This window comes from Pseudophryne corroboree, chromosome 3 (assembly GCF_028390025.1).
Source record: "Pseudophryne corroboree isolate aPseCor3 chromosome 3, aPseCor3.hap2, whole genome shotgun sequence".
Classification (NCBI taxonomy): Eukaryota; Metazoa; Chordata; class Amphibia; order Anura; family Myobatrachidae; genus Pseudophryne; species Pseudophryne corroboree.
In genome coordinates this window covers 8,768,860-8,782,642 of record NC_086446.1, presented here as the reverse complement: position 1 = coordinate 8,782,642, position 13,783 = coordinate 8,768,860, and the positions used below count along the sequence as shown (strand labels likewise).

Sequence of the window (13,783 nt, the reverse complement as noted above, 5' to 3'; positions counted from 1 at the left end):
TTATTCCCCCTCATATATCCCTGTACTTTCCCCTATATAATAATAATACCACATATCAGCGTGTGCCAGGAGCTGTGTTATTCCCCCTCATATATCACTGTACTTTCCCCTATATAATAATAATACCACATATCAGCGTGTGCCGGGAGCTGTGTTATTCCCCCTCATATATCACTGTACGTTCCCCTATATAATAATAATACCACATATCAGTGTGTTGGGAGCTGTGTTATTCCCCTCATATATCACTGTACGGTCCCCTCTCCCCTATATAATAATAATACCACATATCAGCGTGTGCCGGGAGCTGTGTTATTCCCCCTCATATATCACTGTACGTTCCCCTATATAATAATAATACCACATATCAGTGTGTTGGGAGCTGTGTTATTCCCCTCATATATCACTGTACGGTCCCCTCTCCCCTATATAATAATACCACATATCAGCGTGTGCCGGCGGCTGTGTTATTCCCCCTCATATATCCCTGTACTTTCCCCTATATAATAATAATACCACATATCAGCGTGTGCCAGGAGCTGTGTTATTCCCCCTCATATATCACTGTACTTTCCCCTATATAATAATAATACCACATATCAGCGTGTGCCGGGAGCTGTGTTATTCCCCCTCATATATCACTGTACGTTCCCCTATATAATAATAATACCACATATCAGTGTGTTGGGAGCTGTGTTATTCCCCTCATATATCACTGTACGGTCCCCTCTCCCCTATATAATAATAATACCACATATCAGCGTGTGCCGGGAGCTGTGTTATTCCCCCTCATATATCACTGTACGTTCCCCTATATAATAATAATACCACATATCAGTGTGTTGGGAGCTGTGTTATTCCCCTCATATATCACTGTACGGTCCCCTCTCCCCTATATAATAATACCACATATCAGCGTGTGCCGGCGGCTGTGTTATTCCCCCTCATATATCACTGTATGGTCCCCTCTCCCCTATATAATAATAATACCACATATCAGCGTGTGCTGGGGGCTGTGTTATTCCCCCTCATATATCCCTGTACTTTCCCCTATATAATAATAATACCACATATCAGCGTGTGCCAGGAGCTGTGTTATTCCCCCTCATATATCACTGTACTTTCCCCTATATAATAATAATACCACATATCAGCGTGTGCCGGGAGCTGTGTTATTCCCCCTCATATATCACTGTACGTTCCCCTATATAATAATAATACCACATATCAGTGTGTTGGGAGCTGTGTTATTCCCCTCATATATCACTGTACGGTCCCCTCTCCCCTATATAATAATAATACCACATATCAGCGTGTGCCGGGAGCTGTGTTATTCCCCCTCACATATCACTGTACGGTCCCCTCTCTCCTATATAATAATAATACCACATATCAGCGTGTGCTGGGGGCTGTGTTATTCCCCCTCATATATCCCTGTACTTTCCCCTATATAATAATACCACATGTCAGCATGTGCCGGGAGCTGTGTTATTCCCCTAATATGTCACTGTACGGTCCCTCTCCCCTATATAATAATAATACCACATATCAGCGTGTGCTGGGGGCTGTGTTATTCCCCCTCATATATCCCTGTACTTTCCCCTATATAATAATAATACCACATATCAGCGTGTGCCAGGAGCTGTGTTATTCCCCCTCATATATCACTGTACGTTCCCCTATATAATAATAATACCACATATCAGTGTGTTGGGAGCTGTGTTATTCCCCTCATATATCACTGTACGGTCCCCTCTCCCCTATATAATAATAATACCACATATCAGCGTGTGCCGGGAGCTGTGTTATTCCCCCTCATATATCACTGTACGTTCCCCTATATAATAATAATACCACATATCAGTGTGTTGGGAGCTGTGTTATTCCCCTCATATATCACTGTACGGTCCCCTCTCCCCTATATAATAATACCACATATCAGCGTGTGCCGGCGGCTGTGTTATTCCCCCTCATATATCCCTGTACTTTCCCCTATATAATAATAATACCACATATCAGCGTGTGCCAGGAGCTGTGTTATTCCCCCTCATATATCACTGTACTTTCCCCTATATAATAATAATACCACATATCAGCGTGTGCCGGGAGCTGTGTTATTCCCCCTCATATATCACTGTACGTTCCCCTATATAATAATAATACCACATATCAGTGTGTTGGGAGCTGTGTTATTCCCCTCATATATCACTGTACGGTCCCCTCTCCCCTATATAATAATAATACCACATATCAGCGTGTGCCGGGAGCTGTGTTATTCCCCCTCATATATCACTGTACGTTCCCCTATATAATAATAATACCACATATCAGTGTGTTGGGAGCTGTGTTATTCCCCTCATATATCACTGTACGGTCCCCTCTCCCCTATATAATAATACCACATATCAGCGTGTGCCGGCGGCTGTGTTATTCCCCCTCATATATCACTGTATGGTCCCCTCTCCCCTATATAATAATAATACCACATATCAGCGTGTGCTGGGGGCTGTGTTATTCCCCCTCATATATCCCTGTACTTTCCCCTATATAATAATAATACCACATATCAGCGTGTGCCAGGAGCTGTGTTATTCCCCCTCATATATCACTGTACTTTCCCCTATATAATAATAATACCACATATCAGCGTGTGCCGGGAGCTGTGTTATTCCCCCTCATATATCACTGTACGTTCCCCTATATAATAATAATACCACATATCAGTGTGTTGGGAGCTGTGTTATTCCCCTCATATATCACTGTACGGTCCCCTCTCCCCTATACAATAATAATACCACATATCAGCGTGTGCCGGGAGCTGTGTTATTCCCCCTCATATATCACTGTACGTTCCCCTATATAATAATAATACCACATATCAGTGTGTTGGGAGCTGTGTTATTCCCCTCATATATCACTGTACGGTCCCCTCTCCCCTATATAATAATACCACATATCAGCGTGTGCCGGCGGCTGTGTTATTCCCCCTCATATATCCCTGTACTTTCCCCTATATAATAATAATACCACATATCAGCGTGTGCCAGGAGCTGTGTTATTCCCCCTCATATATCACTGTACTTTCCCCTATATAATAATAATACCACATATCAGCGTGTGCCGGGAGCTGTGTTATTCCCCCTCATATATCACTGTACGTTCCCCTATATAATAATAATACCACATATCAGTGTGTTGGGAGCTGTGTTATTCCCCTCATATATCACTGTACGGTCCCCTCTCCCCTATATAATAATAATACCACATATCAGCGTGTGCCGGGAGCTGTGTTATTCCCCCTCATATATCACTGTACGTTCCCCTATATAATAATAATACCACATATCAGTGTGTTGGGAGCTGTGTTATTCCCCTCATATATCACTGCACGGTCCCCTCTCCCCTATATAATAATACCACATATCAGCGTGTGCCGGCGGCTGTGTTATTCCCCCTCATATATCACTGTATGGTCCCCTCTCCCCTATATAATAATAATACCACATATCAGCGTGTGCTGGGGGCTGTGTTATTCCCCCTCATATATCCCTGTACTTTCCCCTATATAATAATAATACCACATATCAGCGTGTGCCAGGAGCTGTGTTATTCCCCCTCATATATCACTGTACTTTCCCCTATATAATAATAATACCACATATCAGCGTGTGCCGGGAGCTGTGTTATTCCCCCTCATATATCACTGTACGTTCCCCTATATAATAATAATACCACATATCAGTGTGTTGGGAGCTGTGTTATTCCCCTCATATATCACTGTACGGTCCCCTCTCCCCTATATAATAATAATACCACATATCAGCGTGTGCCGGGAGCTGTGTTATTCCCCCTCACATATCACTGTACGGTCCCCTCTCTCCTATATAATAATAATACCACATATCAGCGTGTGCTGGGGGCTGTGTTATTCCCCCTCATATATCCCTGTACTTTCCCCTATATAATAATACCACATGTCAGCATGTGCCGGGAGCTGTGTTATTCCCCTAATATGTCACTGTACGGTCCCTCTCCCCTATATAATAATAATACCACATATCAGCGTGTGCTGGGGGCTGTGTTATTCCCCCTCATATATCCCTGTACTTTCCCCTATATAATAATAATACCACATATCAGCGTGTGCCAGGAGCTGTGTTATTCCCCCTCATATATCACTGTACTTTCCCCTATATAATAATAATACCACATATCAGCGTGTGCCGGGAGCTGTGTTATTCCCCCTCATATATCACTGTACGTTCCCCTATATAATAATAATACCACATATCAGTGTGTTGGGAGCTGTGTTATTCCCCTCATATATCACTGTACGGTCCCCTCTCCCCTATATAATAATAATACCACATATCAGCGTGTGCCGGGAGCTGTGTTATTCCCCCTCATATATCACTGTACGTTCCCCTATATAATAATAATAATACCACATATCAGTGTGTTGGGAGCTGTGTTATTCCCCTCATATATCACTGTACGGTCCCCTCTCCCCTATATAATAATACCACATATCAGCGTGTGCCGGCGGCTATGTTATTCCCCCTCATATATCACTGTATGGTCCCCTCTCCCCTATATAATAATAATACCACATATCAGCGTGTGCTGGGGGCTGTGTTATTCCCCCTCATATATCCCTGTACTTTCCCCTATATAATAATAATACCACATATCAGCGTGTGCCAGGAGCTGTGTTATTCCCCCTCATATATCACTGTACTTTCCCCTATATAATAATAATACCACATATCAGCGTGTGCCGGGAGCTGTGTTATTCCCCCTCATATATCACTGTACGTTCCCCTATATAATAATAATACCACATATCAGTGTGTTGGGAGCTGTGTTATTCCCCTCATATATCACTGTACGGTCCCCTCTCCCCTATATAATAATAATACCACATATCAGCGTGTGCCGGGAGCTGTGTTATTCCCCCTCATATATCACTGTACGTTCCCCTATATAATAATAATACCACATATCAGTGTGTTGGGAGCTGTGTTATTCCCCTCATATATCACTGTACGGTCCCCTCTCCCCTATATAATAATACCACATATCAGCGTGTGCCGGCGGCTGTGTTATTCCCCCTCATATATCCCTGTACTTTCCCCTATATAATAATAATACCACATATCAGCGTGTGCCAGGAGCTGTGTTATTCCCCCTCATATATCACTGTACTTTCCCCTATATAATAATAATACCACATATCAGCGTGTGCCGGGAGCTGTGTTATTCCCCCTCATATATCACTGTACGTTCCCCTATATAATAATAATACCACATATCAGTGTGTTGGGAGCTGTGTTATTCCCCTCATATATCACTGTACGGTCCCCTCTCCCCTATATAATAATAATACCACCACATACCAGCGTGTGCCGGGAGCTGTGTTATTCCCCCTCATATATCACTGTACGTTCCCCTATATAATAATAATACCACATATCAGCGTGTGCCGGCGGCTGTGTTATTCCCCCTCATATATCACTGTACTGTCCCCTCTCCCCTATATAATAATAATACCACATATCAGTGTGTGCCGGCGGCTGTGTTATTCCCCCTCATATATCACTGTACTGTCCCCTCTCCCCTATATAATAATAATATCACATATCAGCGTGTGCGGGAGCTGTGTTATTCCCCCTCATATATCACTGTACGGTGTCCTCTCCCCTATATAATAAGTGATAGGATATGGGGAATATACATTACCGGAGCCTATTGACCTGTGACAACAGATGAGGTGTCTGTGCCCCGCCCCCGGCTGCATCACGTGATAGCGCTGGTTTGATTTGGTCTAAGAGACGATTAGAAAATGGCCGCCGCTCTCCTCTAACGGATGCCGTGTTTCTGTAGCTGTAATAGGCGGGAGCGGGTCACATGACAGGGAGAGACGCTGTAGCGTTTATCTGCCTTCATGTGTCTCCGTCTCAGCACTACAGGAACATGGCCGCCGCTGTACATAGGGAAGGTGCGTCTCATCTTTCCAGTACCGTCCACGGGGCCCCTCACAGCAGCACAGAAGGACTTCACACAGCAGCACAGGGGGGATTACACAGCAGCACTGAGGGGCCCTCACAGCAGCACAGAGGGGCCTCACGCAGCAGCACAGGGGGATCACATGCCAGCACAGAGGGTCCTCACACAGCAGCACTGAGGGGTCTCTCACAGCAGCACAAGGGGGAATCACACGGCAGCACAGAGGGGCCTCACACAGCATCCCAGAGGCCTAACACAGCAGCACAGGTGGGATCACACAGCAGCACAGAGGGGCCTCACACAGCAACACAGAGGGGCCTCATACAGCAGCACAGAGGCCTAACACAGCAGCACAGTGGAGATCACACAGCAGAACAGAGGGTCCTCACACAGTTGCACAGAGGAGCCCTCACACAGTTGCACAGAGGAGCCCTCACACAGCAGCACAGAGGGGCCTCACACAGCAGCACAGGGGAGCCCTCACAGCAGTACAGAGGGTCCTCACACAGCAGCACAGGGGGGATCACACAGCAGCACTGAGGGGTCTCTCACAGCAGCACAAAGGATCCCTCACACAGCAGCACTGAGGAGCCTCACACAGCAGCACATGGGGGAATCACACGGCAGCACAGAGGGGCCTCACACAGCATCCCAGAGGCCTAACACAGCAGCACAGGTGGGATCACACAGCAGCACAGATGGGCCCTTACACAGCTGCACAGAGGTGCCTCACACAGCAACACAGAGGGGCCTCATACAGCAGCACAGAGGCCTAACACAGCAGCACAGGGGGGATCACACAGCAGAACAGAGGGTCCTCACACAGCAGCACAGAGGAGCCCTCACACAGTTGCACAGAGGAGCCTTCACACAGCAGCAGAGGAGCCCTCACACAGCAGCACAGAGGGGCCTCACACAGCAGCACAGAGGGGCCTCACACAGCAGCACAGAGAAGCCTTCACACAGCAGCACAGAGGGGCCTCACACGGCGGCACAGAGGGGCCTCATGGTGGCACAGAGGGGCCTCACACAGCGGCACAGGAGGGATCACACGACAGCACTGAGGGGCCTCTCATGGCAGCACTGAGGGGTCTCACACAGCAGCCCAGAGGAGCCCTCACACAGCAGCCCAGAGGAGCACTCACACAGCAGCACAGATGGGACCTCACACAGCAGCACAGAGGGGCCTCACACAGCAGCGCGGGGGGGGGGGTCACACAGCAGCGCGGGGGGGGGTCACACAGCAGCACTGAGGGGCCCTCACACAGCAGCACAGAGGGGCCCTCTCACAGCAGCATTGAGGATCATCACACAGCAGCACAGAGGAGCCCTCACACAACAGCACAGAGGGAACATCACACAGCAGCACAATCCCGGTCACCTCCAGCAGTTGTGTCTCAACAGTAGTTAATCCCTGGTGCTCTGAATTGGGCGGAGTGTGCGTGGAACCACAATGCAGGACTGTGAGTGCTGCACTGTTGTGGACCGGTGGAAACAGACTTCTAGAACGACTGTTAACCCCCAGTGTGATACACTGTACTGGCGTAGAGCCCAGTACTACCCAGGCTGCAAGAGAGGGAGTCCGGCTCTGAGGGCTGCGCACTGTGGCTGTTACAGAGCACTGGGGACTATTAGCTCCCAGTACCGCCAGCACTCAGGATTATAGTCCTAGTGCTGGGAGATTAGATTCCAGTACCGCCAGCAAACAAAGGGTTATACTGTAGTCCCAGTGCTGAGATGAGTTATCAATGTATTTATAAAATAAATATGTTTTGCTGTAAAGCACAGCAGCCGTTCTGCAGTGCCTGGTGCACAGAGTATATTTTAAAGGTCTACATAAAATGTATAATATAAATGTATAGTGCACACTACCTAGTGGTCTAGGGGGTTCTGGAGCCCTCCGTGGACTGCTAGTTACCCCTGTCCCCTCTAGGGGAGCAGAATAACTAGTTATGCGGCCTTACAGCTCACGATGGCATGAGGATGTGCAGGGAGAGCTTCAGATGGCTAAATGTTTTCCTAAAGCTCCTGAGAGCTCACACTTTATGGCCAGGAGACTGCGCCCTGGTGAACTTGTCACTCAGCCTCTGGAGCCCAAATTTAGCCATGGAACGTGATTAGTTCCCCCAGCAGAATCCCGGAAGGGAACCAACCCCCTGCTCCAGACCTGCCGGCACCTAGGGTGCGGTTACCTGCCCAGTTGGTCTCAGGTACAGAGGAGTGACCACTGTCCATTGGGGACAGTGTTAAATGTGTTCACAGTACTTACACTTAGCTTGATTGGTTAAGGTACGCAATGCTGGCTTAGCCCCTGTGGTATTGAGTATTAGAATTGGATAAAAAGAGGGCCTGCAAGCCCCGAATGTATGTATCCTCTGAGTATCAAGAAGGATTGTACCTTTGTGTAATCTGTATGCTGTGATATTTATCAGCACCTTTAGCCAAGGACATGTTTTTGGAAAGACATTGAGCAACAAACATCTTACCTTAAAACGCCTGCATCCCGAGACTAGAGGAGAATCGCCAAAAGTTACTCCATTCTCTGGATGTTCTGGATTGAGTTCAGTGTCTCCAAGCTGAAACCATTTGCCAGCTACATAGATGTTGCAGGAGCATGTTCACACATACACAGAAGTAGGTGGTTACAGATGTTGGCGGCAGGAGACTGAGTTGAATGAGCAGTTCCTGGTGTCAGAGTAGGAGAATGGTGGTGGCAGCGAGTTACCTACCCACTATGGAGTAGTGGATGGTCAGTAACAGGCAGTTACTGAGGGTGAGAGAGAAGACCTAGGAGTGGTGGACTAAGCCCTCTCAGGTTACAGAGGAATGAATAATCACCCTCTATTCTATCAGTGTCAAAAATCCGATCTCAAATGAGTATGCAAGATAAAATTCACTCCAGTGCTGTGGATCCGGAAGGTCGCTTTGTGATATAAGATGTCACTATTTGGGTCGCTCAATAGGTTTTGCCCCATGTTTGCTATAAGCCATTTTTCTCCTTTAGATGAATTAGGAATCCCTCAGTTTACCAGGCAGCTTGGACTGACAGTTGGAGAGCGCACCACCCAACAAACTGTGAATTTACCATGGCTCGCTTTCCAGCGTAGATGACCTCCTCCCACCATCCCACTTGATTCCTCACATTGATCCCATTTCTATCTCAGATCAAGCTCTGTTGCTGGTATATCACTTAAAACTTAACATTTATTCTGTTTTTATATTTAAAATGACAACAATTATTCCATAGTTAATGAAAATTCTTGATGCACCCGGTAATTAATAAGGGTCAAGATTGTGCGTGGTGAAAATATATTTCAGGATGCTTTATCCAAGGCGAGCTCTCCAATTGTGACTGACCGCCCACAGTACCCAATGTTCCTGGGTGGAATCCCATCCAAGTACTAACCAGGCCTATCCTGCTTAGCTTCCGAAGATAAATAAGACCGGGCATTTTAAGGATAGTATGACCGTGGGCAGCCACACAAGGATGATGGAAGAAAGAAGAGAACCCACTTCTGCTGTCTGTACTGAGCCTGGGTACAAAGCATATATATGCAAGGTTTTTGTTTTATTTTGTCTTTTTTCTTTATAGCTTTACCTACAAAAAATATTTGGGAGCACCACCAATAAGTGACAGCTGTCAATCATCTAATCAGCAGTGTTTATATTGGTCTTTATGTATTATATACTCATAGATCATGTTTCTTTTTCATCCACTAGGGGTCACTGGAGTACTCTTGGGATATGGACGGCTTTAGCAGAATAAGGCACTGAATATTTAAATTTAGTAACTCTCCTTCCCTCCATATTCCCAGAGTACCTCAGTGTTTTTTCTGTGCTCACAGCAGTGACACAGCTTGTGTGGACCCTCCACACTTACTTTGAAAACTTTTATTTCTCTGACGTCCTAGTGGATGCTGGGAACTCCGTAAGGACCATGGGGAATAGACGGGCTCCGCAGGAGACTGGGCACTCTAAAAGAAAGATTAGGTACTATCTGGTGTGCACTTGCTCCTCCCTCTATGCCCCTCCTTCAGACCTCAGTTAGAATCTGTGCCCGGCCAGAGCTGGATGCACCTAGCGGGCTCTCCTGAGCTTGCTAGAAAATAAAGTATTTGTTAGGTTTTTTATTTTCAGTGAGATCTGCTGGCAACAGACTCACTGCTACGAGGGACTGAGGGGAGAGAAGCAAACCTACCTGCTTGCAGCTAGCTTGTGCTTCTTAGGCTACTGGACACCATTAGCTCCAGAGGGTTCGAACACAGGGCCTGACCTCGATCGTCCGTTCCCGAAGCCGCGCCGCCGTCCCCCTTGCAGAGGCAGAAGATAGAAGAGAAGCGATTAAATCGGCGGCTGAAGACTCCTGTCTTCATTAAGGTAGCGCACAGCACCGCAGCTGTGCACCATTGCTACCATAGCACACCACACACTCCGGTCACTGTAGGGTGCAGGGCGCTGGGGGGGGGGCACCCTGGGCAGCAATAAGAGTACCTTTTGGCACCAAAATACACATAATATAGTCTAAACACTGTATATGTGTAAAACCCCCTCCATTAAGATATATAAAACGCGGGACAGAAGCCCGCCGCTGAGGGGGCGGGGCCTTCTCCCTCAGCACACCAGTGCCATTTTCCCTTCACAGCTCCGCTGGAAGCAGCTCCCCAGGCTCTCCCCTGCAGTATCCTGATACAAGAAGGGTAAAAAAGAGAGGGGGGGGGACACGACGACACATAAATTTAGGCGCAAAATAACATTATTTCTCTGACGTCCTAGTGGATGCTGGGACTCCGTCAGGACCATGGGGAATAGCGGCTCCGCAGGAGACAGGGCACAAAATTTAAAAGTTTGACCACTAGGTGGTGTGTACTGGCTCCTCCCCCATCAGCGCTCTGGTGTGTGCTGGCATACTCTCTCTCTGTCTCCCCAAAGGACTTTGTGGGGTCCTGTCCTCAGTCAGAGCATTCCCTGTGTGTGTGTGGTGTGTCGGTATGGCTGTGTCGACATGTTTGATTAGGGTTACGTGGAGGCGGAGCAGGGGCAGATAAGTGTGGTGTCGCCCCCGACGGGGCCGACACCGGATTGGATGGATATGTGGAAGGTCTTGCATGACAGTGTCACCTCCTTACATAAAAGGTTCGATGACGCAGCAGCCTTGGGACAGCCGGGATCTCAACCCGCGCCTGCCCAGTCGTCTCAGAGGTCATCAGGGGCTCAAAAACGCCCGCTAGCTCAGATGGTAGACACAGATGTCGACACGGAGTCTGACTCCAGTGTAGATGAGGATGAGACAAATGTACAGTCTACAAAGGCCATCCGATGCATGATTACTGCAATGAAAGATGTATTGCACATTTCTGATGTTAACCCAGTTACTACCAAGAAGGGTATTATGTTTGGTGAGAAAAAGCAGCCAGTGACTTTTCCCCCATCTGATGAATTAAATGAATTGTGTGAAGAAGCGTGGAGTTCCCGATAAAAAAATCAGTGATTTCTAAGAGGTTACTGATGGCGTACCCTTTCCCGCCAACGGATAGGTTACGTTGGGAAACATCCGTTAGGGTGGACAAGGCGCTCACACGCTTATCAGAAAGGGTGGCCCTACCGTCAAAGGATACGGCCGCCCTAAAGGAGCCTGCGGATAGAAAGCAGGAAGCTATCCTGAAGTCTCTGTATACACACTCGGGTACTATACTGAGACCTGCTATTGCTTCAGCATGGATGTGCAGTGCTGCAGCAGCATGGACTTATACCCTGTCAGACAACATTGATTCCCTCGACAGGGATACTATTTTGCTAACCATAGAACATATAAAAGACGTCGTCTTATATATGCGGGATGCACAGAGGGACATTTGCCTGCTGGCATCTAGAATTAATGCAATGTCCATTTCTGCCAGGAGAGTATTATGGACTCGACAGTGGACAGGTGATGCTGATTCTAAAAAACACATGGAGGTTTTACCTTATAAGGGTGAGGAATTGTTTGGGGCCGGTCTCTCGGACCTAGTATCCACAGCAACAGCTGGGAAGTCGACTTTTTTACCTCAGGTTCCCTCACAGCCTAAAAAAGCACCGTATTATCAAATGCAGTCCTTTCGGCCTGAGAAAGGCAAGCGGGTCCGAGGCGCATCCTTTCTGGCCAGAGGCAGGGGTAGAGGAAAGAAGCTGCACCAGGCAGCCAGTTCCCAGGAACAAAAATCCTCCCCCGCTTTCACTAAGTCCACCACATGACGCTGGGGCTCCACAGGCGGAGCCAGGTGCGGTGGGGGCGCATCTCCGAAACTTCAGCAACCAGTGGGTTCGCTTACAGGTGGATCTGTACAAATTGTATCTCAGGGATACAAGCTGGAGTTCGAGGTGACTCCCCCTCGCCGTTACCTCAAATCCGCCTTGCCAACTGCTCCCAGGGAAAGGGAGGTAGTACTGGCGGCAATTCACAAGCTGTACCTCCAGCAGGTGATAATCAAGGTTCCCCTCCTTCAGCAGGGACGGGGTTACTATTCTACAATGTTTGTGGTACCGAAACCAGACGGTTTGGTGAGACCCATTCTGAATTTAAAATCCTTGAACACTTATATAAGGAAGTTCAAGTTCAAAATGGAATCGCTCAGGGCGGTTATTGCAAGCCTGGAAGAGGGGGATTTTATGGTATCGCTGGACATCAAGGATGCTTACTTGCATGTCCCCATTTACCCACCTCACCAGGAGTACCTCAGGTTTGTGGTACAGGACTGTCATTACCAATTCCAGATGTTGCCGTTTGGCCTGTCCACGGCACCAAGGGTATTTACCAAGGTAATGGCCGAGATGATGATACTCCTCCTTTGGAAGAAGGGAGTTATAATTATCCCGTACTTGGACGATCTTATAAAAGCGAGGTCCAGAGAGCAGTTGTTGGTCAGCGTAGCACTTTCTCAAGAGGTGTTGCAACAACACGGCTGGATTCTGAATATCCCAAAGTCGCAGCTGATTCCTGCGACGCGTCTGCTTTTCCTGGGCATGATTCTGGACACAGAACAGAAGAAGGTGTTTCTCCCGGTGGAGAAGGTCCAGGAATTGTCATCTCTGGTCAGGGACCTCCTGAAACCAAAACAGGTGTCGGTGCATCACTGCACACGAGTCCTGGGAAAGATGGTGGCTTCTTACAAAGCAATTCCCTTCGACAGGTTCCATGCAAGGATCTTTCAGTGGGATCTGTTAGACAAATGGTCCGGATCGCATCTTCAGATGCATCGGTTGATAACCCTGTCCCCGAGGGCCAGGGTGTCTCTGCTGTGGTGGCTGCAGAGTTCTCATCTTCTCGAGGGCCGCAGATTCGGCTTACAGGACTGGGTCCTGGTGACCACGGATGCAAGCCTCCGAGGATGGGGGGCAGTCACTCAGGGAAGAAACTTCCAAGGACAGTGGTCAAGTCAGGAGACTTCACTACACATAAATATACTGGAACTAAGGGCCATTTACAATGCCCTGAGTCAAGCAGTGCCCCTGCTTCAAAACCAACCAGTGCTGATTCAGTCAGACAACATCACGGCGGTCGCCCATGTAAACCGACAGGGCGGCACGAGAAGCAGGATGGCAAGGGCAGAAGCCACAAGGATTCTTCGATGGGCGGAGAATCACGTACTAGCACTGTCAGCAGTGTTCATTCTGGGAGTTGACAACTGGGAAGCAGACTTCCTCAGCAGGCACGACCTCCACCCGGGAGAGTGGGGACTTCATCAAGAAGTCTTCACACAGATTGTAAATCATTGGGAATTGCCACAGGTGGACATGATGG

General features: G+C 47.9%; 1 protein-coding gene across 4 annotated transcripts in view; it reads right to left on the bottom strand.

The window, feature by feature from the left end:
• The window catches only part of LOC135054529 (gastrula zinc finger protein XlCGF26.1-like), a 29,643-nt gene extending 23,820 nt beyond the window's left edge, over positions 1–5,823 (bottom strand). For 3 of the 4 annotated variants that reach the window (XM_063957667.1, XM_063957670.1, XM_063957669.1), the window contains exon 1: positions 5,740–5,821. The gene's annotated coding sequence lies outside the window, so the exon portion shown is untranslated. Of the gene's footprint in view, positions 1–5,739 lie in introns of all 4 variants that reach the window. The other variant, XM_063957668.1, reaches the window with a different exon arrangement.
• Between the last annotated feature and the right edge of the window lie 7,960 nt (positions 5,824–13,783).